This window comes from Mustela erminea, chromosome 1, assembly GCF_009829155.1.
Source record: "Mustela erminea isolate mMusErm1 chromosome 1, mMusErm1.Pri, whole genome shotgun sequence".
NCBI classification, from domain to species: domain Eukaryota; kingdom Metazoa; phylum Chordata; class Mammalia; order Carnivora; family Mustelidae; genus Mustela; species Mustela erminea.
This window is the reverse complement of record NC_045614.1, coordinates 95,647,811-95,670,499: the sequence shown is the minus strand read 5'-3', so window position 1 is coordinate 95,670,499 and position 22,689 is coordinate 95,647,811. Positions and strand designations below refer to the sequence as shown.

The 22,689-nt window shown below is 40.9% G+C and overlaps 1 protein-coding gene and 1 long non-coding RNA gene across 3 annotated transcripts in view; one reads left to right on the top strand and one right to left on the bottom strand.

The window, feature by feature from the left end:
• Nucleotides 1-20,481, bottom strand: part of ESYT3 (extended synaptotagmin 3) — a 71,482-nt gene extending 51,001 nt beyond the window's left edge. The window contains exon 1 of one of the 2 annotated variants that reach the window (XM_032334316.1): nucleotides 20,063-20,481. The gene's annotated coding sequence lies outside the window, so the exon portion shown is untranslated. The remainder of the gene's footprint in view (nucleotides 1-20,062) is intronic. The other variant, XM_032334334.1, reaches the window with a different exon arrangement.
• LOC116585150 lies at nucleotides 260-18,936 on the top strand. Its single transcript, XR_004283482.1, has 5 exons — nucleotides 260-683; nucleotides 5,941-5,975; nucleotides 6,981-7,041; nucleotides 16,561-16,704; nucleotides 18,403-18,936. It is a non-coding gene; the product is annotated as an uncharacterized LOC116585150 (long non-coding RNA).
• Nucleotides 20,482-22,689: the final 2,208 nt, after the last annotated feature.

Genomic DNA, 22,689 nt, shown 5'->3' with positions numbered 1-22,689 from the left:
GTACTGTTTGATCATCACAAAACCTGGGCAGAATGATGCCTTCCAAAGCCTCTGCTTGAATTTATTTGAGAGTTTATCATATTATAGCATTTTTTTGGAGAACAGGAGATCATTTGTTCAATATATTTATTAGCTACTCTTGTGGGCCAAATTGTGTCCCCACCCCCACAAATATGTTGAAGCCGTAATCCCTGGTATCTATAAATGTTATTTTATTTGCAAATGGGGTCTTGGTAGATGTAATCATGTTAAGATGAGATCACACTGGATCAGGGTGGACTTTAAATTTATATGTGGTCCTTGTAAACCAGAGATTTTGAAACAGACACAGAGGAATCAGGTCGTGTGATGACAATAATAGAAACTGAAAAGATGCAGCTATAAACCAGGAAGCAAGGGTGAAACAAGGAAGGAGTCTTCCCCAGAACCTTTAGAGAGAGTGTGGTTCTGCCAACACTGTGCTTTCAGATTGCTAGTTCCAGGACAGTGAAAAAAATAAATGTCTCTATTATGCCCTCCAGTTTGTGGTATGTTGTTATGGCAGCCCTTGGAAACTAATACTGCTAACTGCTATGTGCCAGGCACTGTTCTAGGTGCAGGAGACTCAGGGTGAACAGAATAGGCAGGATCCCTGCTCCTACAGAGCTGACATTCTAGGAAGACAAAGAACAGGAGAATAGCAGGTAAGGAAAAACACTATGAAGATGATGCAGTGAGGGGGGTGAGGGTGACTGGTGGAGGGTGGGGGGCTCTTTTCGCCAGGGTGATTTGGAAAGGGCTGAGAGGGAGACATTTGTGTTGAGACCGAAATAAAAAAGAAGGCTAAAGAGGTACCTACGATTTCATTTTTTTTTTTTAAAAACTTAACATCTCATAAAAGCACCTGTCCTTTGGGACAAAAAGATAAGTAGCCTCTGCTGTGTAGATGTCATTAGCTTTGCTTTTGCATTTTCATGTGGGGCTAGGATAATTTTCTTTGTGTCTGCCTACTCCGTTGGACTGGGACTGCCTTGAGGGCAGTGGCTAACTCTGATGCCCTGTAGGTCCAGCAGAGTTAGACATGCAGGAGGCTGAAAGAACACTCTGGTGAGAGCATGGCTTTTGTCCTCCATGTGCCTGAGTTGAAATCTAGACTCGAGCACTTCCTGGCTCTGGGGAAGGTCCCTAAATTCTCTGCGGTTCTGTTTCCTCGTCTGGAAAATGGAGATCACAGTAATACTTAAATCATACGGGGGTGTGAGGACTCAATAAGACACATGGGTACAAAGCTATATATTTTGATGGGGAGGCCATCAAGGAAGACTTTAGTTTGGTCTATATTGTTTGACTTTTTACAACAAGGATGTACTTAAATACTATCTGTATAATTATAGTTTTCTATTGTGAGAAAATGCATATAACGATTTTTTATCTTAACCATTTTGAGTGCACAGTTTGATGGTATTGAGTAATGTTGTGCAATCATCACCCCATCCATCACCAGAGCTCTTCATCTCACAAAACTGAAACCCGTGTCCCCTCCTTCCTCCCCCTGGCAACCACCATTCTGTCTCTATGATTTTGACTAACCTAGATATCTCATATAAGTCATATACATCACATGGAATTGTCTTTCTATGACTGACTTATTTCACTTAGCATAATGTCCTCAAGGTTCATTCATATTTTTTTAAATATTTTATTTATTTATTTATTTGACAGAGAGATCACAAGTAGGCAGAGAGACAGGCAGAGAGAGAGAAAGAGAAGCAGGCCCCCCACAGAGCAGAGAGCCCGACGTGGGGCTTGATCCCAGGACCCTGGGATCATGACCTGAGCTGAAGGCAGAGGTTTTAACCCACTGAGCCACCCAGGTGCCCCGGTTCATTCATATTAAAGGCATAGGGCAAAATTCCCTTCCTTTTTTTTAAATTTTAAAAAAATTTTTAAAGATTTTTATTTATTTGATAGAGAGAAAGATCACAGGTAGGCAGAGAGGCAGGCAGAGAGAGAGGGGGAAGCAGGCTCCCTGCTGAGCAGAGAGCCCGATGCAGGGCTTGATCCCAGGACCCTGAGATCATGACCTGAGCCGAAAGCAGAGGCTTAACCCACTGAGCCACCCAGGTGCCCCCAATTCCCTTCCTTTTAAAGGCTGAATGATATTCCATGGTGTGTATACACCACATCTTGCTTACCCATTCATCTGGTGCTTAGGTTGCTTCCACATGTCGCCACTGTGAACATGGGGAATACAAATATCTCTTTGAGACTCTCTTTCCATTTTGAGGGGTGTAAACCCAGAAGTGGAATTGCTGGATCATATGGTAATTCTATGTTTAATTTTGTGAGAAACCACCATCCTGTTTTCCACAGGTTTTACCATTTCACATCCCCACCAACAATGCACAAGCCTCCACTTTCTCCACCAGCCCATGTTATTTTCCATTGTTGTCATTTCTTTTTTATAGTAATCATCCTAATGGGCATAGAGGTATCTCATTGTGGTTCTGACTTGCGTTTCCCTAGTGATTAGTAATACTCAGTGCCTTTTCATATGCTTGTTGGTCCTTTATATATCATCACTGAAAAAACACAGAAACACTTCTGGGGATATAAGGTATAACCATGGTGACCATAGTTTTAAACCCAGTATTCCAAATTTGAAAGCCGCTAAGAGCATAGATCTTAAAATTTCTCAACACACACACACACACAATTCTAACCAGGGAAGGTGGTACATGTGTTAACCTTATTTTGGTGATCATATCACAATATATGCATATGTCAAATGATTACATTGTATACCTTAAGCTTACCCAATGTTATGTGTCAGTTATATCTTAATAAAGCTGGAAAAAATTAAGAACGCTAAGCAATGATTTGCTATGTGACCATAAGCAAATGTCATTCCCACTCTGGACCTTAGCAACCCCTTGTGTCCAATGTGAAGGGTTTAACCAGAGCATCTGTGAGGTCTCGGGTGTCAATTCTCTCAGTGGGTCTTGATAACTCACTGGGTTCCCAAGCTTAGTACCCAGCACTAGGTGCTGTATGTGTGCGAAGGAACACACAAGAATGAAGACCCGAATGTGTTTGAGCCAAGAACAGTATGGCTCTTAATCATATCCTCTGATAAAAAGCAACAGAGGGAGCTGCAAATCCATAGCTCCTTAGCCTGGACTCTTTCCAAGCCAGGCCTGAAAACCGCACAACCACTGAAATTTGACATTTACAGAGCACTGTTTGGGGTGCTGGGGGTGGGAAAGTGCACAAGCTATACCCAAGAAGTCAGTTATTTCAAACTTTCATCACGAAAATGTGGTAGAGTTGTGTGTGTCTGTCTGTCTGGTGAAGGAAGTGTGGCAGCAGGAAGGCATCATTGGGGGTGGGAGGGTGGAAGATGTCCCTGCAATGTCCTTCATGATTTGACCACTGCCTGCCACTCCAAGACCACCGCTGACGGCTCCAGCCTGTCTGTGCTTCCTGTGCCCCCTCACTTCTCACATGCTCTTACGTCCTAAACAGGAACACAGTGGCCCTGTGGGTCTTCGCTGTTCTGGGTCAACATGGAGTTCCTGGGCACATGCATTAGGGCACAGAAGCATGGCCATTGATGCCATCTCAGAAGGTCAGGCTCTAATTGCTCCCCCCTTTCTCCAACCTGGTATGGGGGACACGGCCATGGAGGGGGACAAAGCCATGGAGGTGACCACTTTGTTAAAGGTCTCAGCCAGGTCTCCCTCAGACACTCACCGTGGGCAGGGTCTGTGGCCTCCTACCCCACAGATGTGGTTCCAGAACTCCTCACACAGGTCCTAGAGGCTGAAGTCTGGGGATGTTGCCTCACCCTGTCCTATAGTAATCTTCCCACCCTTCCCCCACTTCCCCACTTTTTGGCTCCATTTCCATTCCTGCCATTCTTGACACCTACAAACTAGTACTTTGATTACCAAAAATAAATGAAATCAAAGGTGTCTTTTTTTTTTTTTTTACTGTGGTAAAACACACTAACAGAAAATGTAATATTTTAAACCATTTTAAGTATATGGTTCGGTAGCATTAAATATGTTCACATTGTTGTCCAACCACCACACCATCCATCTCCAGAACTTTTCCATCATCTCAAACTGGAACTCTGTACCCACAGAACAGTAACTCCCCACTCTCCTTCTCCCAACCACTGGCAACCACTATTATACTTTCTGCCTCTATGAATTTGACTATTCTTAGCTACCTCATATCAGTGGAATATTTATCCCTTTCTAACTGACTTATTTCTCTTTGCATGATGGTTTTTTCTTTCCAAAAGCCTATATACATATATATTGTAAGGGAAAAGAGACAAAATGTTTTATTTTAGAATCTATAATTAGATCAGCCTTAAATGTGTTGATGATTTTCTTTTAGGTCATAGTATTATGAAGGAAAACTGCAACTATCATTCCTTAATTGGGAAGAGTAGGTTACTGGGAATGTTAGTTTTTTATACCTGTTGGGGTGGATAATTGCTTTATATCTGTCAGCAATTAAAATTCTGACTATACACACTTAGAATAATTAGATTTTTAGTGTGGAAATAAGATCTAAAACTGTTGATAATTATTTGATTTTGACTTTTGCACAATATCCTTTCCATTACCTGTATCCTCTGGAAAAAAAAATGATTCTTCTATTTGTTAAAAAAGAAGTCTATGTCCTCCAATTTTCTGTTTAATTCTCCTCCCAGATTTCCACATTTGTCTTTGGCTGTTTCATTCATTTATTCAACAAGTATTCATGGAGCGTCTTTTACACACCAGGCACTGTTTAGAACACTGGAGATGGTCACAGTGAATAAAACAGATAAAACTGGGCACCTGTGTGGCTCAGTCATTAAGCATCTGTCTTTGGCTCAGGTCATGATCCCAGGGTCCTGAGATCAAGCCCCACATCAGGCTCCCTGCTCGGCAGGAAGCTGGCTTCTCTCTCTCCCACTCCCTCTGCTTGTGTTCCCTCTCTCTCTGTGACTCTGTCAAATAAATAAATAAATAAATAAATAAATAAATAAAATCTTAAAAAAAAAAAAAAGACAAACTGCCTTGGGAAATTAATGTTTTAGTTTTGCTTTTCTAGCCTAGCTGGCTAGCTAATACATATATTTTTTTCTAACATATTCCACTCTATTCTTTAGGGATCCGATATAATTCTTGAGCTTCTTCCTCCCATGAGTAGAAGGAAGTAAACTCCATCATTTGACCTCAAACAGCAGTCCTACTTATCAGTAGAGATCTCTATGTAGAGTCTTTTCACACTAATGTTAGATACTGTTTCACAATTGTTTGCTTTCCTTTGGCCTGAGGTCTTTTGTCACTTCCAATCCATTTACCCAGCTGAAGATTGCTCTTCACTGATACGGTCTGGGAGACCCCTTGGTTGCAGGATTGTGTCCCACAGATCTTCTTGGAGCTGGCAGATGCAGGAGTGACAGAAATGCCCACTGTGGAAGGTCTCTCAGGCAGGCCACACTGACACTGCAACTCGACCCCACCTGATACAATCAGCACTGACTAATCAATGCTGGTGCTGACCAAGGTGCAAGCCTGGCCCTTTAGGGACAAGGACTAAGTGAGACATGGACAGTCCTCTTTCCTTACTGTCCTTCTGAAAAACTAGCAGGCTGTCCAATTGCACATCTCCATGCTGGCAGTATTTCTACCTCCAGCCCTTCAGCTCCAACCTAACCCTTCTATATTTTCCATCACATTGTTTTAATAATTCTAAGATTGTTAAGATTGTCTTTCTTTTCTTGATCAGTTGTGTTTTGGAAACAAATTGTGAAGTTGTTTTCAAAGAAATTTTCAATTTTGCCTAAAATTTGAAACATGTTGGCATATGGATGTTTATAATATTTTTATTTTTTTTTAAAGTCTGTAGGATCTGTAGTGGTGTCCTTCTTTTCTTCTTAAATTCTTTTTTAAACAGGGCTTGAATTCACAACCCTGACATCAAGATCTGAGGTAAGGTCAAGAATTGGACACTTAACCAATCGAGCCACCCAGGCACCCCCTTAAGTTCTTGTTATAGATACTTTATATTTTTTCCTTTTGTCTCCTTAACCAGTCTTCATAGGGGTTTATCAATTTTTTTTAAATGATTTAATTAATTAATTAATTTGAATGGGACAGAAAGCACAAGCAAGGAAGCAGGAGGGGCAGAGGGAGAGGGAAAAGCAAGCTCTCTGTTGAGCAGGGAGCCTGATCTGGCCCCATCCCAGAATCTTGGCATCATGACCCAAGCCAAAGGCAGACATCTGTGTGACTGAGCCATGCAGGTGCCCCAGGGTTTATCAACTTTATAAATCTTTTCAAATAACCCACTTTTGGCTTCAATTATTTTCTCTATTGTATGTCTACTTATTCCATGATTGTGCTTCTATATTTCCTTTTTCTACTTTATTTGGGTTTGCTTTGCTGCAATTTCTTTTTCTTTGGCTAACTTCTTGAGATAGAAGTTAAGATAATTAATTTTGGCAGGGGGGCACGTGTGTGGCTCAGTCAGTTGAGTGTCTGACTCTTGGTTTTGGCTCAAGTCATAATCTTGGGGTCATGGGATCAAGTGAGACCTCCACCCCATCAGGCTTTGCACTCGGGGGGCATCTGCTTAAGATTCTCTCTCTCCCTCTCCCCCTCCCCCCATGTGCATGTGCTCTCTCTCTCTCTCTCAATAAATAAAATCTTTTTAAAAAGATAGTTACTTTTGAACTTCTTTTCTTTTATAATATATGCACTTAGAACTATAAATTTCTAAGTACAGCTATAGCTGCATTCTACAGGTTTTTAAAATAGCAAAACCCTGGCATTTATTCAGGCCATACTGTGCACAAAGCACTGTATTAAAAGCTTAACATGCATTTTCTTTCTATTTATATATTTATTTTTAGTAAATATAATTTACAAACAGTAAAACACACAAACCTTAAAGGTACAACTTGACCAATTTCTACCAATTATACATCTGTATAGTCTCCAGATCCAGATATGGAACATCTTTATCCCTCCAGAAATTTTCTTCATGCTTCTCCAGGTAACATCCATGTCCAGAGGTAACCACTTGTCTGAGTTCTGTTATCATTGATTTAGTGTGCCGTTCTTCAACTTCATATGAATTAAATCCAACAGTAATTCAACAGTATATTTCTGTATCTGGGCTTGTTGCTCAATTTAGAGTTTTTAATATTTATCTGTGCTATGGCAAGTATGAGATTTTTAAAATTGCCATGTAATATTACATTGCATGGATATCCTATAATTTGTTGATCCAGTCTCCTAAAGATGGAAATTTAATTTTCTTTCTAGTTTTTGGTTATTATGAATAAAGCTGATAAGAAAATTCTTACATATATTGTTAAGTGGACCTATGCTCTCTTGGTCTTATGTGGAATTGCTTGCTTTGTCATAGGATATGTGAATTTTTACTTGTAGTAGCTATTGAAAGTACTTTTCATATTTTAGATTATATCATATAAATATTAATTTTACTATTTCTCTAATTTCCCAGTTTATTTATAATTGGCAGTAAGAACATTTTTTAATAAATTCTTTTTAAAAATTCAATTTCGTTAATATGTACTGTATTTTTAGTTTCAGGGGTAGAATTTAGTGGTATTTGCAAAGGGGGTTTTTAATGTTTCATCAAACACTTATTTTTAATGTGGGGGAGAGGCAGAGGGAGAGGGAGAAAGAAAATCTTAACCCAGTGTGCAGCCCTGTGCCTGGCTTGATTTCACAACCTTGAGTTCATAGCCTGAGCCAAAATTAAGAGTTGGATGCTTAACTAACTAAGCCACCTAGGCACCCCTTTGTCAAATACTTTTAAAGATCTGGGAACAATCATACATTTTCCCATTGATTAAGTTTCAGCTTGTCCCATTTAATGTGCAAAGTGAGGACTCCCTGTATATATGTCATAAAATAATCAAGGTGTGACAGCCCATCACTTTTGTTATGTTCTGTTGACCAAAAGCAAGTCACTGGTCTCCCCACACTCCAAGAGAGTATGACTTAATACCACAGGGCAGAGATCATGGGGCCATCTTAGAATTTTGCCCACAAAAACATCTTAATAATATTGAGTTTTCCAACCCACGAACATGTTAGATCCATTCACGTATTAAGGAGTTCCATAGTTTATGATTTGGGGTATTTTTGCTTTTTGGTTGTTTTTGGATGTTTGTAGCTTTCAGAATAGAGGATTTGAACAACTTCTCTAAGAGTTATTCTTAGGTTTTCAATATTTTTGATGCTATGGTAAATGGTGGATTTTAAAATTTTATTTTCTAGTACTTTATGGCTAGCATATAGAAATACAACTGGTTTTTCTTTTTCTTTCTTTTTTTCTTTTTAAGACTAGTCAAGGGAATCAGTGGGAGTAGAGAAGGAAAAAAGAAATCTGTAACTGGCTGTGATCAATTAATGATGAACACTACAGCACTCAGACCAGCCAACAATTAGTTTTTCTATATTGGCTTCGTATTCACTAAGTTAACTTATTAGTTTGAAGATTCTTTTGAATGCTCAAAAAATATAATCATGTTATCTGCCAGAAAACAGACTTTTCCCTTCTTTGTTTTCGATTTTTATATTTTTTGTTTCTTTTCATTACCATTTTAGAATGGCTAAGACCTCCGGTATAACATGAAACAAGAGTGAGAGCAAATCTTTGTCTTATTCCTGATCTTAGAGGAGAAATGTTCAATCTTTTATCACTATACATGATTTAGCTGTAACTTTTTAAAGATATTCTTTATCAGAATAAGGAACTTCCCCTTTTACATCAGTTTCCTGAATTTGATTAAATGCTTTTTCTGAATCAGTGGTGATAATCATATACTTTTTCCCCTTTATTCTGTTGATGCAGTGAATTATGATGATTGGCTTATAGTTGTATAATTGACCCCACATACCTAGAATAAAACCCATTTGGTTGTTAGGTATTCCTCCTTTTAATTTACTTGTATATTTGATTTTCTAATATTTTGTTTAGAATTTTTACATCTATGTTCATGAAAAATATGGTTCTGAAATGTTCTGTTCTTATAATTTTCTTTTCTTGTCAATTTCTGATATCAGGATTATGCTGGTCTCTTAAGTAATTTATGAAGTTTTCTTTTTCCTCTGTGCTTTGAAAGAGTTTGTATATGGTTGGTATTTTATCTTCTTTTGATGTTTGGCAAAGTTTACCAAAGAAATAATATTCTCACTGGGAAGGTTCTTGATTATTGATATAATTTCATTAATATCAACTACTATTCAAACATTTATTTATTTTTTTTAAGGTTTTTATTTATTTATTTGACAGACACAGATCACAAGTAGGCAGAGAGACAGGCAGAGAGAGAGGGGGAAGCGGGCTCCCCGCTGAGCAGAGAGCCCAACACGGGACTCGATCCCAGGACCCTGAGATCATGACCTGAGCCGAAGGCAGAGGCTTAACCCACTGAGCCACCCAGGCGCCCCAAACATTTATTTATTATATCAGGTTTACGTTCAATAGATTATAATCTCTTGATTTATTTAGTTAAAAAAATTATTCTATTTTCTGTTGTGACTTCCTCTTTGACCCATTGATTCTTTGGAAGTCCTGTTTAATTTTTAATTGCTGGGGGGGTTGGTTTGTTATTATTTTCTAATTTAAATTCATTGTGGTTAGAAAATATACTTTGTATGATTTCAACCCTCAGAAATGTTTTGAGGTTCTTTTTTAAAAAAGACTTTTTATTTATTTATTTGACAGACAGAGATCACAAATAGGCAGAAAGGCAGGGAGAGAGAGAGGAGGAAGCAGGCCCCCTGCTGAGCAGAGAGCCCGATGCAGGACTCGATGCGGGGCTCTATCCCAGGACGCTGGGATCATGACCTGAGCTGAAGGCAGAGGCTTTAACCCACTGAGCCACCAGGCGCCCAATGTTTTGAGTCTTATTTTATGGCCCAGCATACAGTCTATTTGGGTTCTATGCATGCTTGAAAAAGTATATTCTATAATTGTTTGGTATCATATTCTATAAATATCATTTAGATCAAGAAGACTGAGGGGCATCTAGGTGGCTCAGTCGGTTAAGCATCCAACTCTTGATTTTGGCTCAGGTCATGATCTCAGGGTTGTGAGATCAAGCCCCATGTCCAGCTCTGCACTCAGCATGGAATCTGCTTGAGATTCTCTCCTTCTGCCTTCGTTACTCTCCCTCTCTCTCATATAAATAAATTAATTAAATCCTAAAAAGATAGATGGTATTGTGAAGAACTTCCATATCTTCACTAATTTCTTGTCTAGGTATTCTATAAGTTACTGAGAGGAGGGTTAAAATCTCCAACTGCAATGGCTGGTTTGTCTATTTCTTCTTTTAGTTCTGTCAAATATTGTTTCATGTACTTTGAAGCTCTAATATTAGGCATATACACATTTATAATTATGTATTTCTAACGAATTCACCATTTTGTTATTATAAAATATCTCTGTTTGTATCAGACAGTCCTTATCTTAAAGTCTATTTGTCTCATATGAATATAATCACTTCAGCTTTCTTGTACTTACTGCTTGTATATCCCTCTCAATCCTTTTACTTTCAGCTTATCTTTCTTATATTTAAAGTGTGAGATATATATATGTGTACAAATATATATAATTACACATAGAAATATACATATACATATTGGGGTGCTTGGGTGGCTCAGTGGGTTAAAGCCTCTGCCTTTGGCTTGGGTCATGATCCCAGGTTCCTGGGATCAAGCCCCACATCGGGCTCGCTGCTCAGTGGGGAGCCTGCTTCCCTTCCTCTCTTTCTGCCTGCCTCTCTGCCTACTTGTGAGTTCTGTCTGTCAAATAAATAAATAAAATCTTAAAAAAAAAGAAATATATATATACATATATATGTGTATATATATATATAATGTAAATTTTAATCAAAAGACATGAGTTGATTGAATGGCTAAAAAAAAGAGATCCATCTATATGCTACCAACAGAAACTCACTTCAGACTTAAAGTCACATACAGACTAAAAGTTAAAGAGATAGAAAAAATTACCATGCATGGGGTGCCTGGTTGGCTCAGTCAGTTAAGTATCTGCCTTCGCTCAGGTCATGATCCCAGGGTCCTGGGATGGAGTCCCACATCAGTCTTCCTGCTAAGCAGGGAGCCTGCTTCTCCCTCTCCTTCTGCCCTACTTGTGCTCTCTCTCTCTTGCTCTATCTCAAATAAATAAATAAAATCTTTTTAAAAATTACCATGCAAATGTAAGCAAAATAAAAAAGTTAGGGTAGCAATACTTATATCAGATAAAATACACTTTAAAACAAAAGACTATAGCAAGGGGCACCTGGATGGCTCAGTGAGTTAAAGCCTCTGCTTTCGGCTCAGGTCATGATCCCTGGGTCCTGGGATCGAGCCCGGCATTGGGCTCTCTACTTGGCAAGGATCCTGCTTCCCTTCCTCTCTCTCTGCCTGCCTCTCTGCCTACTTGGGATCTCTGTCAAATAAATAAATAAAATTTTTTAAAAAAAGACTATAGCAAGAGGCAAAGAAGGGCATTGCAAAAATGATAAAGGGATATATCCAACAAAAGTTGTATACAAATTATAAATATCTAGGAACACAACACAGGAGCACCTAAATAAAAAAAAAAGCAAACATTAATAGACATAAAGGAAGAAATTGAGAGAGGGGACTCAAATAAAACCAGAAATTAAAGAGGAGAAATAACAACTGACACCAGATAAATGCAAAGGATTATAAGAGAATATTTTGAAAAATTATATACCAACAAATTGGACAACCTGGATAAACTCCTGGAAATATATAATCTTTCAGGATTAGAGGACTGATTCAGGAAGAAATGGAAAATTTGAACAGACTAATTACTAGCAATGAAATTGAATTAGTAATGAAAAATTTCCAAAAAACAAAAGTCAGTACTGATGGCTTCATAGGTGAATTCTACCAAACATTTAAAGAAGAGTTAATACCTATTTTTCTCAAACTATTCAAAAAAAAAAAAAAAAAGAGGAATAAAAGCGTCCAAATACATTCTGCAAGGCCACCATCACCCTCATACCAAAGCCAAAGAAAGACACTACCAAAAAAAGAGAAAATTAGAGCCCAATAGCTCTGCTGAGCACAGATGCAAAAATCCTTAACAAAATATTAGCAAACCAACTTCAGCAATGCATTAAAAGGACCATTCATCACAGTCAAATGGGATTTATTTAGGAAGCAAGGATAGTTCAATACTTGCAAATCAATTGATTTGATACTTTACATTAATAAGAGGAATGTTAAAAACCATATGATCATCTCAATCAACACAGAAGAGCATCTGACAAAATACAATAGCTGTTCATGATACAAATTTCAACAAAGAGAGTGTAGAAGGAGCATAGCTCGACATAATAAAGGCCATATCTGATAAACCCACAGCTAACTTCACACAATGGTGAGAAACCTACAGCTTTCCTCTCAGTGAAAAAGACAAGGATGTCCACCCTCACTACTTTTATTCAATATAGTAATGGAAGTTCTAGTTGCAGCAATCAAATAAGGAAAAGAAATAAAAGGTTTCCAAATTAGTAAGGAAGAAGTAAAGCTGTCAATATTTGTAGATGATACGATACTATACATATATTTTTTAAAAAGCCCTAGGGTCACCTGGGTAGCTCAGCCAGTTAAGCATCTGCCTTAGGCTCAGGTCACAATCTCAGGGTCCTGAGATGGGGACCCACATGGAGCTCTCTGCTCAGTGGGGAGCCTGCTTCTCTCTCTCTCTCTGTCTCTGCCTCCCATTCATTTGCTCTCTCTCAAATAAATAAATAAAATCTTTTAAAAACAAACAAACAAATAAAAACCCTAAAGACCATCAAAAACTATTAGAACTGGTAAATGAATTCAGTAAAGTGACAGGATACAAAATTAATATGCAGAAAAATCTATTGCATTTCTATACACTAATAATGAAGTAGCCGAAAGAGAAATTAGAAAAATCACTCCATTTACAATTGCACCAGAAAGAATAAAATACATAGGAATAAACTTAACCAAGGTAGTGAAAGATCTGTACTCTGAAAACTATAAGGCACTGATGAAAGAAACTGAAGATGAAACAAAAAAATGGAAAGACATTCCATACTCATGGATTGGAATAATTAACATTGTTAAAACGTGCACACTACCCAGAGCAGTCTACAGGTTCAGTGCAATCCCTATCAAAATACCAACAGCATTTTTCACATGACTAGAACAGATAATCCTAAAATTTATTAGAACCACAAAGACCTAAGAGCCATATCAATCTTGAGAAAGAAGAACGAAGCTGGAGGTATTACAATCTCAGCTTTCAAACTATACTGCAAAGCTATAATAATCAAAATAGTATGGTACTGGCACAAAATCAATGGAACAGGTAAGAGAGCCCAGAAACAAGCCATACCTATATGGTGAATTAATCTGCAACAAAGGTGGCAAAAATATACAATGGGGAAAAGACAGTCTCTTCAATAAATGATACCGGGAAAACTGGATAGCAACATGCAGAAGAATGAAACTGTATCACTTTCCTACATCATACGCTAAGATAAACTCAAAATGGATTAAAGACTAAATGTGAGACCTAAAACCATAAAACTCTTGGAAGAAAATAGAGTGAGTAATCTCTTGGACATTGGCTATAGCAACATTTTTCTAGGTATGTCTCCTCAGGCAAGGGAAACCAAAGCAAAAATAAACCATTGGGCTACATCAAAATAAAAGCTTCATAGTGAAGGAAACTATCAACAAAACGAAAAGGCAACCTACTGAACAGAAGATATTTGCCAACTACATACCCAATAAGGGGTTAATATCCAAAATATATAAAGAATTTATACAACCCAACACTACCCTCCCAAACAAAAACAAACAAAAAGCCAAACAACCTGATTAAAAAATAGGCAGAGGTTTTGAAGAGATATTTTGTAAAGAAGACATACAGTTGACCAACAGGTATATGGAAAAGTGCTCAACATCACTAATCATCAGGATAATGCAAATCAATACCAAAATGAGATATCAGCTCTCACCTGTCAGAACGGCTAGTATCAAAAAAACAAGAACCCACAAGTGCTGGTGAGGATGTGGAGAAAAATGAACACTCGTGCACTGTTGGTAGGAATGTATATTGGTGCAAGCACTGTGGAAACAATATGGAGTTTCCTCAAAAGAAGAAAAATAGGAATACGATATGATCCAGTAATTCCACTGTTGGATATTTACCTAAAGAAAAAAAAACAGTAATTAAAAAAGGTTAATGCACCTCTATATTTATTGCAGCATTATTTACAATAACCAAATATGGAAGCAGCCCAAGTGGCCATGGACTGATGAATGGATAAAGAAAATGTGGAGTATACACACAACTTAATATTACTCAGCCACAGAAAAGAAGGACATTTTGCCATTTGTGACAGCCTGGATGGACTTGAGGGTGTTATGTTAAGTGATATAAGGACATAGGTCAGGCAGAGAGAGAAAAATACCACATGGTTTCACTTACATGCAGAATCTGAAAAATAAATGAACAGTAACAACAACAAAAAACACAGACTCTTAAATACAGAGAACAGACTGGTGGGTGTCAGAGGGGAGGCCGATGAGGGGATGGGTGAAATACATAAAGGGGATCAGGAGGCACAAACTTCTAATTATAAAACAAATAGTTCACAGAGATGAAAAGTACAGCATGGGGCGCCTGGGTGGCTCAGTGGGTTAAAGCTTCTGCCTTTGGCTCAGGTCAAGATCCCAGGGTCCTGTGATCAAGCCCCGCACTGGGCTCTCTGCTCGGCGGGGAGCCAGCTTCCCTTCCTCTCTCTCTGCCTCCCTCTCTGCCTACCTGTGATCTCTGTCTGTCAAATAAATAAATAAAATCTTTAGAAAAGTACAGCATGGAACTGTAGTCAATAATATTGCAATAATGTTGAATGATGACTACATTTGTCTTGATGAGCACTGAGTATTGTATAGATTGTTGAATCAATATATTGTACACATGAAACTAGTATAACATTGCACGTTATTTTTACTTCAATAAAATAAACAAATAAATAAATGTGATTAGCAAAAATAACTAAATTAAATACCAATAAGATTGATAAGGTTTTAGCTAAACTGCCCAAGGAAAAAAGAAAGAAGGAATAAAATATTAGTATCAGGGATGAAAGAGAGGACATCACCATAGTCTCTGTAGACATTAAAAGGATAATAAGGGAATATTATGAAAAACTTTATTCCAGTAAGTTGAACAAACTTGATGAAATGAACAAAGACAAAAACTGCCAAAACTGGCCTAAGAAGAAACAGAAAATTTGGATAGTCTTATCATAATTTCAAACATTAAATTTATAATTTAAAACTTCCCACAAAAGAACTCCACACCTTTTACTAATGGAGCTTATGAAACATTTTACTTATTTATGTATTTATGTATGTATTTATCTGAGAGAGAGTGGTGAAAGAGAGCACAAGCAGGGGGAGCTGCAGAGGAAGAGGGGGAAGCTGGATCCCCGCTGAGCAGGGAGCCCGATGTGGGGCTCCATCCCAGGACCCTGGGACCATGACCTGAGCCAAAGGCAGCTGCTTAACTGACTGAGCCACCCAGGTGCCCCTACGAAACATTTTAAAAAGAAAATACCAATCCTACATAAAAGTTTTTTTACAAAGAGGAAAATATGGGGGTGCTTGGCTGGCTCAGTCAGTAGAGCATGCAACACTTGATCTTAGGGTCATGAGTTCAAGCCTCACATTGGGTGTAGAGCTTAATAAAAAAAAATGGTGGGGGAGTATAGAACATTTCCAAATTCATTTTACAAGGCCAGTATTACCTTAACATTAAAACCAGATGAAGACATTACAGGAAAAGAGTACTACAGACCAATATTCCCATGAACATGAATGCAAATGTAAGTGAAATTAAACCGTAGACCTCCATGTGTATGTGTACGTTATCTCTAACCTTCTACCTGTAAATGTGTTCTGCAAGACACCTGGAATGATGTTTACCTAATATTAATAATGACTGTTTTTGGTTAGTTGTTGCACTTTTATTATTGCACTTTTCTGTATTGTTTGAATTCTTTTTTACAAACATGTATTATACAGCAGAATAATTATTCTTAAAAATAAACGGTAAGCAAATTTGCCCACTTATAAGTTCTAGGTGATGGGAATATGAATGATTTGTTTTCCTTTGTGCTTTTCTGAAATATTAAAATAAAAATGGAGGCACCTGGGTGGCTCAGTTGGTTAAGCAACCTCCAGCTCAGGTCATGATCATGTGGGATCGAGTCCCACATCCTCCTCCCAGCTCCATGGGGAGTCTGCTTCTTCCTCTGACCTTCTCCTCTCTCATGCTCTCTCTCTCTCTCTCTCAAATAAAGAAAATCTTAAAAAAAATGGATATTAGTTACTGGTATCAGGCACATAGTCTAAAATTTTAGGGAGTTTCTTTCTATTCCTATTTTATCGAGTGTTTTCTATTGGGATGTGTACTGAATTTTACCAAATGTCTTCCCCGCATCCATAGCTTTGACCATGTGATGTTTAAGTTGTCTTCCTCCTGAGCTACACTTGCACACCTGGTGGAACAGCTGATTGCACAGATGTCTCAGCAACAAGGTACAAATGGAAAAGCAACCTCCTCCCACTGTCCTTCAAGCCCACAGTCTAGGTGACCCCTCCCTCACTCTGGATGAAATCTTGGGCAGCTTGCATAGCTTTTCCCATAATTTTTACTCTAAGAACGGTTTTGTTTTAGTCATACCATTGGATCCAATATTTAAGCTTGAAACTTTTATCTAATTCAAATTGCCCTCTCCCTTAGCTCTGCCTCAGACTGGAACATCTGCCATGGGGACAGGGATGCCACCTCTTTCCGAAGTACTGGTCCAGGCTCTTCAGAGACACAAAACCATATCTGTATCTCTGTATTCAGAGATATTTCTGTCTTTATATCTGCATCTTTTATTAAAAAAGATTTTACTTATTTATTTGGCAGAGAGAGAGAGCACAAGCAGGGGGAGTAGGAGCAGAGGGAGAGGGAGAAGCAGACTTCCCAATGAGCAGGGAGCCCCATGAGGGGCTTGATTCCAGGACCCCTGGGGGATCATGAGCTGAGCTGAAGGCAGATGCTTAACTGACTGAGTCACAAGGTGCCTCTCCACAACAATTTTATAAGGAATTGGTTCACTGATAGTGGAAACCATTGGGCTACATCAAAATAAGGAGTCCCATCTTATGGGTCTGCAAGTTGGGAGACCCAGCAGAGCCGGGTGTAGTTCAGTCCAAGTCTGAGGGCTTGAGAATCGGCAGCGCCAGTGGAGTAAGTCTCAGTCCGAGGGCAGAAAACTGCTGTCGCAGCTCATGTAGTCTGCAGAGAGTGCGTGTTCTCTCTGCTTCTGCCTTTTTGTTCCTTCAGCTCTCCCGGATTGGATGATGCCCATCCACGTTGGGGAGGGCAACCCTCTTTACTCAGTACACAGATTCAAGTGCTAACCTCGTCCAGAAACATTCTAAGAGACATACCCAGAGTATCATTTAACCAACTATCTGGGCACCGCATGGTCCAGTCAGCTTGACAAATAAAACTAACAATCATTGGGGCCTTCTAGGAGAGCAGAGATGAGCAACAGAAAGGTCTTGCTAGTTTGGTGCATTGTCACCTGGTGTTGGTGACTTTGGAGTGTCACCACTGAGTGACACTTATTGAGGGGGGCTCAGTAAGTGCAAGTAAGTAAGTAAAGGGGGCTCAGCCAAACTGTGTGACACTTACTGAGGGGGGCTCAGCCAAACTGTGGCTCCCTCTCCTTAGAGCCTTTGACCCAGTTAATGCCTCCTCCAATAGGCAGTGTGGATTTCTCCCCTTAACCCTCTGGCTATCCTTTGGCCTACGATAGGGAGTCTCTACTAAATACCACCTCCTTCCAGGGGCCCACCCCTCACTCATAGGAAATACACACATGGCTTTGCTGCAGTTGGAGGCTAGAAATGCAGGCCTTCCTTAAAGTGAACCCTCACCTATATCTGCTACCAGACTAGGGCAGCTCCAACTACAGCTGCTCATCTTGAGTCTTTTTTTTTTTTTTTTAAGATTCTATTTATTTATTTGAGAGAGAAAGAGAGAGAGAGCATGAGCAGGGGGAGGGGCAGAGGGAGAGAGAGGAGCAGACTTCCTATTGAGCAGAAAACCCATGGGTTCAATCCCAGGACCCTGCGATCATGAGTTGAGCCAAAGGCAGACACTTAATGGACTGGGCCACCCAGGGTTCCCAAACATATGTTCTTGTGTTAGTTTCTTAGGGCTGCTGCAACAGATGACCACAAACTGGGTGGTTTACAACAAGAGAAATTTCTTCTCTCCTTATTTTAGAGGCCAGAAGTCTGAAATCAAGGTGTTGACAAGACGAGTTTGTTCTGGAAGCTCTCAGCCAGAGTCTGTTCCACATCTCCCTCCAGGGTTTTGGTGGCTGTCAGCAATCCTGAGTGTTCCTTGACTTCTAGACACATTCCTCCACTCTCTGTCTTCATCTTCACAAGGCCTATACATCTGTGTGTTCCCTGATCTCATCTCCTTTCTCTTTCAAGGACAACAGACATTGGATTTTTGGGACTTCCTCTAATTTCAGGATAATCTCATCAAAAGATCTTTAACTTAATTATATCTGCAAAGGCCCTAATTCCAAGTAAAGTCACAATCACAAGTACTGGAGGTTAGGACTTGGGCATATATTCTGAGGGACCACTATTCAATCTGCTATACTTCTATTTACACAATTATTTAAAAAAAAAAATCATGAGAACTGTGTTGAGAGTTTCAGAGAAACAAGTTTACTTACAATTAGAATAAAAATATTTTCTGGAGTCTTCTAGCATCATTAGTAGAGCCTTGTTTACATACGCCAACAGCCCCTTTTTCATGGAAAATAATTCTACCTTTTCTCTCTCACTGCGTGTTTTTGGAGGGATTTGGATGGTGGTGCTGAGTTCTCTCTTGCTGGTCACTGGGAGGGAAAGGAATGAATTTTTCACACTTCTGCCAAAAGGTTATCTGTCTCTTTGAGATTGTGTGCTTCCTAAAGAATGGGCCAGTACCCAGTATTCCCCCAGGCACCACACTGCTCCTATCCCAGGTCTGGAACTTCCCCAGGGCAGGGCTCTCCACCTCAGCGGGGGTGGGGTGTGGCGGGGATGGGGGAGGGGATGGGCGGGAGCAGGGCTGTGCCTCCTCTCCTTTCACTCCAGAACATGGCCACCACAGTGTCTCCAGGCAACCTCCCCTTGCCTTAGAGGAGAAAAACAGTACAGCTGTTGGAAACAAGACAAATCACGATTTCTGATCATCTGTCAAGTTGACTGTCACAAGCAACTGTACTGAAAACACCACACACTTTCATCAAGATGAAAATGAAAACCACAATAGCTTTGAGCCTTGTCAAACGGGTTAACACCTATCACAACCATGTCAGGGGCGCGGGCGCACCTCACAACCCCAAAATCACACCACCGACAAAACCTGCAGCCCCTTGGAAATGATGAATTAGAACCCACCAGGGCTCTGGAGGGAGATCTGGGGACGTTTGTGGAGAGCAATCCTGCGGCCACAGAAGAGAGGAGAGTGCGGGCCTGGGAGTTACAAACTTCCCACTGCAGGAGAATCTCCTGGAGGGCTTGTTAAGGTAGGGGTCGCTCACCCCACCCCCACAGTTCTGGGTCTGGAGCCCCTCCCCCACCCCCGCCAGCGTGACGGGTAGCAGCTGTCCTGGGACCGCACGCTGAGAACCACGCGCCCAACACGGAGCTTTGGAGTCTGTCCTGTTAATAGGCTCCATCTGTGATTTGAGGCAGGAGGTCCTCATACAACAGTGTGAGATGCTGGTTGCCAAAGGACAAAGGTCAGAGACTCGGGATCTCCCAAGTGGATGGCAGGTTGGGAGGGCAATAAATGGGTGTGGAGCCCTGGGAGAACCAAGGCAAGAAGAGCCTTCCTGAAACTCCTTTTGCCCCCCATCCCCCAATTTCCTTGTACCCACCTGGAAACCTTGAAGCAGATGAAGCTATTTCTAGAAGGTGTTTGAGGTCAGTCCTGCAGGGTTTAGACTTGGCTGTCCGCAGGTGTTCAGAAGGAGCTAGCCGGGTCTCTGGTGGGGGTGTTTAGGTCCGGGGGATCAGCAAACAGTTCCTGAGCAGGCCTCTCGGCTTGCGTGACCCACGCGGCACCTCATACGAAGGGCCAGAGGCCAGAGCCTGGGTCCCTGGGGTGTACGCTAGTCTGGGTTCAAGCAGCCCTGCAGGGCAGGTATCCGGAGGCAGGCGTGACAGCAGGGACCCACGCTAGCGCGCTCTGAAGTTTGTTGGGACGGAGGCGGCCCCGCCCAGCGGCGCTGCGAGGAGCCTGGGGAGCGGCCCATGCGCTCTACGATGGCGCCCCCTGGTGGACGAGAGGGACACCGCCTGGCTTCCCGCGCTGCCGCCCCCGGGGCACCTCGGATGGGGGTAACATCGCGGCTGCTGCCGTGGCTAATGCTAGTGATGCTGAAAACAGCAACTACGCATATCAGAACCTTCTACGCGTGTGCCACACACTACTGTAAGCCCTTTGAATGCATCAACTCATTTAATCCTCGACACCCCCTGCAGCAAGTTCTCAGGGGAGCTCCGTTTTTCGGGCGATAGAACCTGTGCCCATAGAGTTAAGATAGCTTGCCAAAGTCAGAGGGACGATCCCAGTTAGGGGCTGGCAGGGAGGACGCGCTCAGAGTCGCGGCAGGACCGCGGGACTTACATCTTCGCAGCCCGGTTTCTCACCCGAGAGGAGTTCCACATCTTCCTCCCGCGGCCTGGGGGAAGGGACGGCGTGGAAGCCCTCGCTCCGCAGGCCTGGACTGCTGGGGAGGTCAGAGGGCGCCCTTCACACAAATGCCCAGTCGGCAGTGCCCTACCCCCTCCCCCAGGACGCCACTGGTTGCACCCAGGACTCAGAGAGCCCTCTAAAAGCGGCATTTCAGCTCTGCCTGATCAATAAAGACCTCTCTGTCAAAAAAATCCCATCTCCTTCCCCAACCTTTTTTTTTTTCCTTTTTTAAAAAGATTTTCATTTATTTGACAGAGAGACACTAAGAGAAGGAATACAAGCAAGGGGAGTGGGAGAGGGAGAAGTAGGCTTCCTGCTGAGCAGGGAGTCCAACAAGGGGCTTGATCCCAGGACTCGGGGACCATGACCCGAGGCCAAAGGCAGATGGTTAACGACTGAGCCACCCAGGCACCCTTCTTCCCCAACTTTTGATAGTATGCTTATCTGAGAAAATATGTCACTTGTACACTTTCTTGCAGAGGTGAATTATAAGAAGGAAGGTTAACACTGAGCCTCAGACAGAGGAAAGCTGGCTGTTAGGGGACCCAGGAATTGGCAGTGGCCAGAAAGACTGGTTGGGTGACCCCCAGGGGATAGAGCACCCCCCTCACCCCCCTCACTGCCACCCTTTGGGGACAAAGGGCCTGTCCTTTCTTGGCTCCTATGTGGCTCACCAGCTGGGTTAGGGGCTGTGGGGACCTCGGCTGAGGAGACTCAGTGACCTGTGGGAGTGCGGCTGGAGAAAACCTGAGTCTCATTGGCCCCAGAGAACAAAGAGAAGAGAGAGAAAAGTGGAGAAAGACTGAGGCCATGTGGTGCTGAACGTGAGCTGGGAAAGAACATGGCAGGCTGAGCATGTGCTGGGTCTGCACCCTACTTAGGAAACCTGTTGTGACGCAGGCCTTGACCTTGGAATGGGGGAGAGTACAGGATGAGAAGGTGAGCAGGGAGCTTTGGAGCAGCCTTCCTCCCCAGCCCATAGCTCTGTAAAGGGAATTCCCCCTGAAATTGGGGTCAACACAAAGATTGCATTCCAGCCACTGGCTTTTTGATGACAAAATGTATGATCAAACACACAGCATTGGGACAACTCTGGCTCAACACAAAACCAAAACCTATTTCACACCTACCTCCAGAAAAAATTTCCTGTGAGTTAGTTGCAATTAATAATAGCTAACAGTGACAGAAGTACCACTATGAGCCAGTTGCTGTTTCTAGAACTTGCTGTGAATCAGCTCATTTAATCTTCACTATAAGGGTATGAGGTATGGACATTTCCATTTTATTATTTCATGAGCAGGAAATCACCTGGAAAAAAAGGTATTAAGTATGAAGGTATTAGAAGAAAATACTATTTGGATGAGAAAAGATCCTGTAAGCATCACATCAAAGACAAAAACCATAAAAGAGAAAATGATAGTTTTGAACATATAAAACGTAAAATATCTACAGTGTAAAAAAAAAACAAATGAAAAGAAATTACATGCTAGGGAAAATTTGCAATAAATATGACATATAAGTGGTCAATAAAGTTAATAGAAACTAAAAATTAAGAAAAATGAAATATCCAAAGAAAACTGAAGAAAGGGCATAAATAGGCAATTCATAAGGAATAAAAATTAACAAATCTGAAAAAATAACCATTCTTATTGGTAGTCAAAATAATGAAAATGAAAGAAATTGGATGCCATCTTCTTCACGTTTCCACTAAGCAAAGATTTTGACAAAGATGATAACTCTCAGGGCAGGCGAAAGGACAGGAAATATGTATTTCTTACACTGAGTCACACATCTCTTTAATAGCTG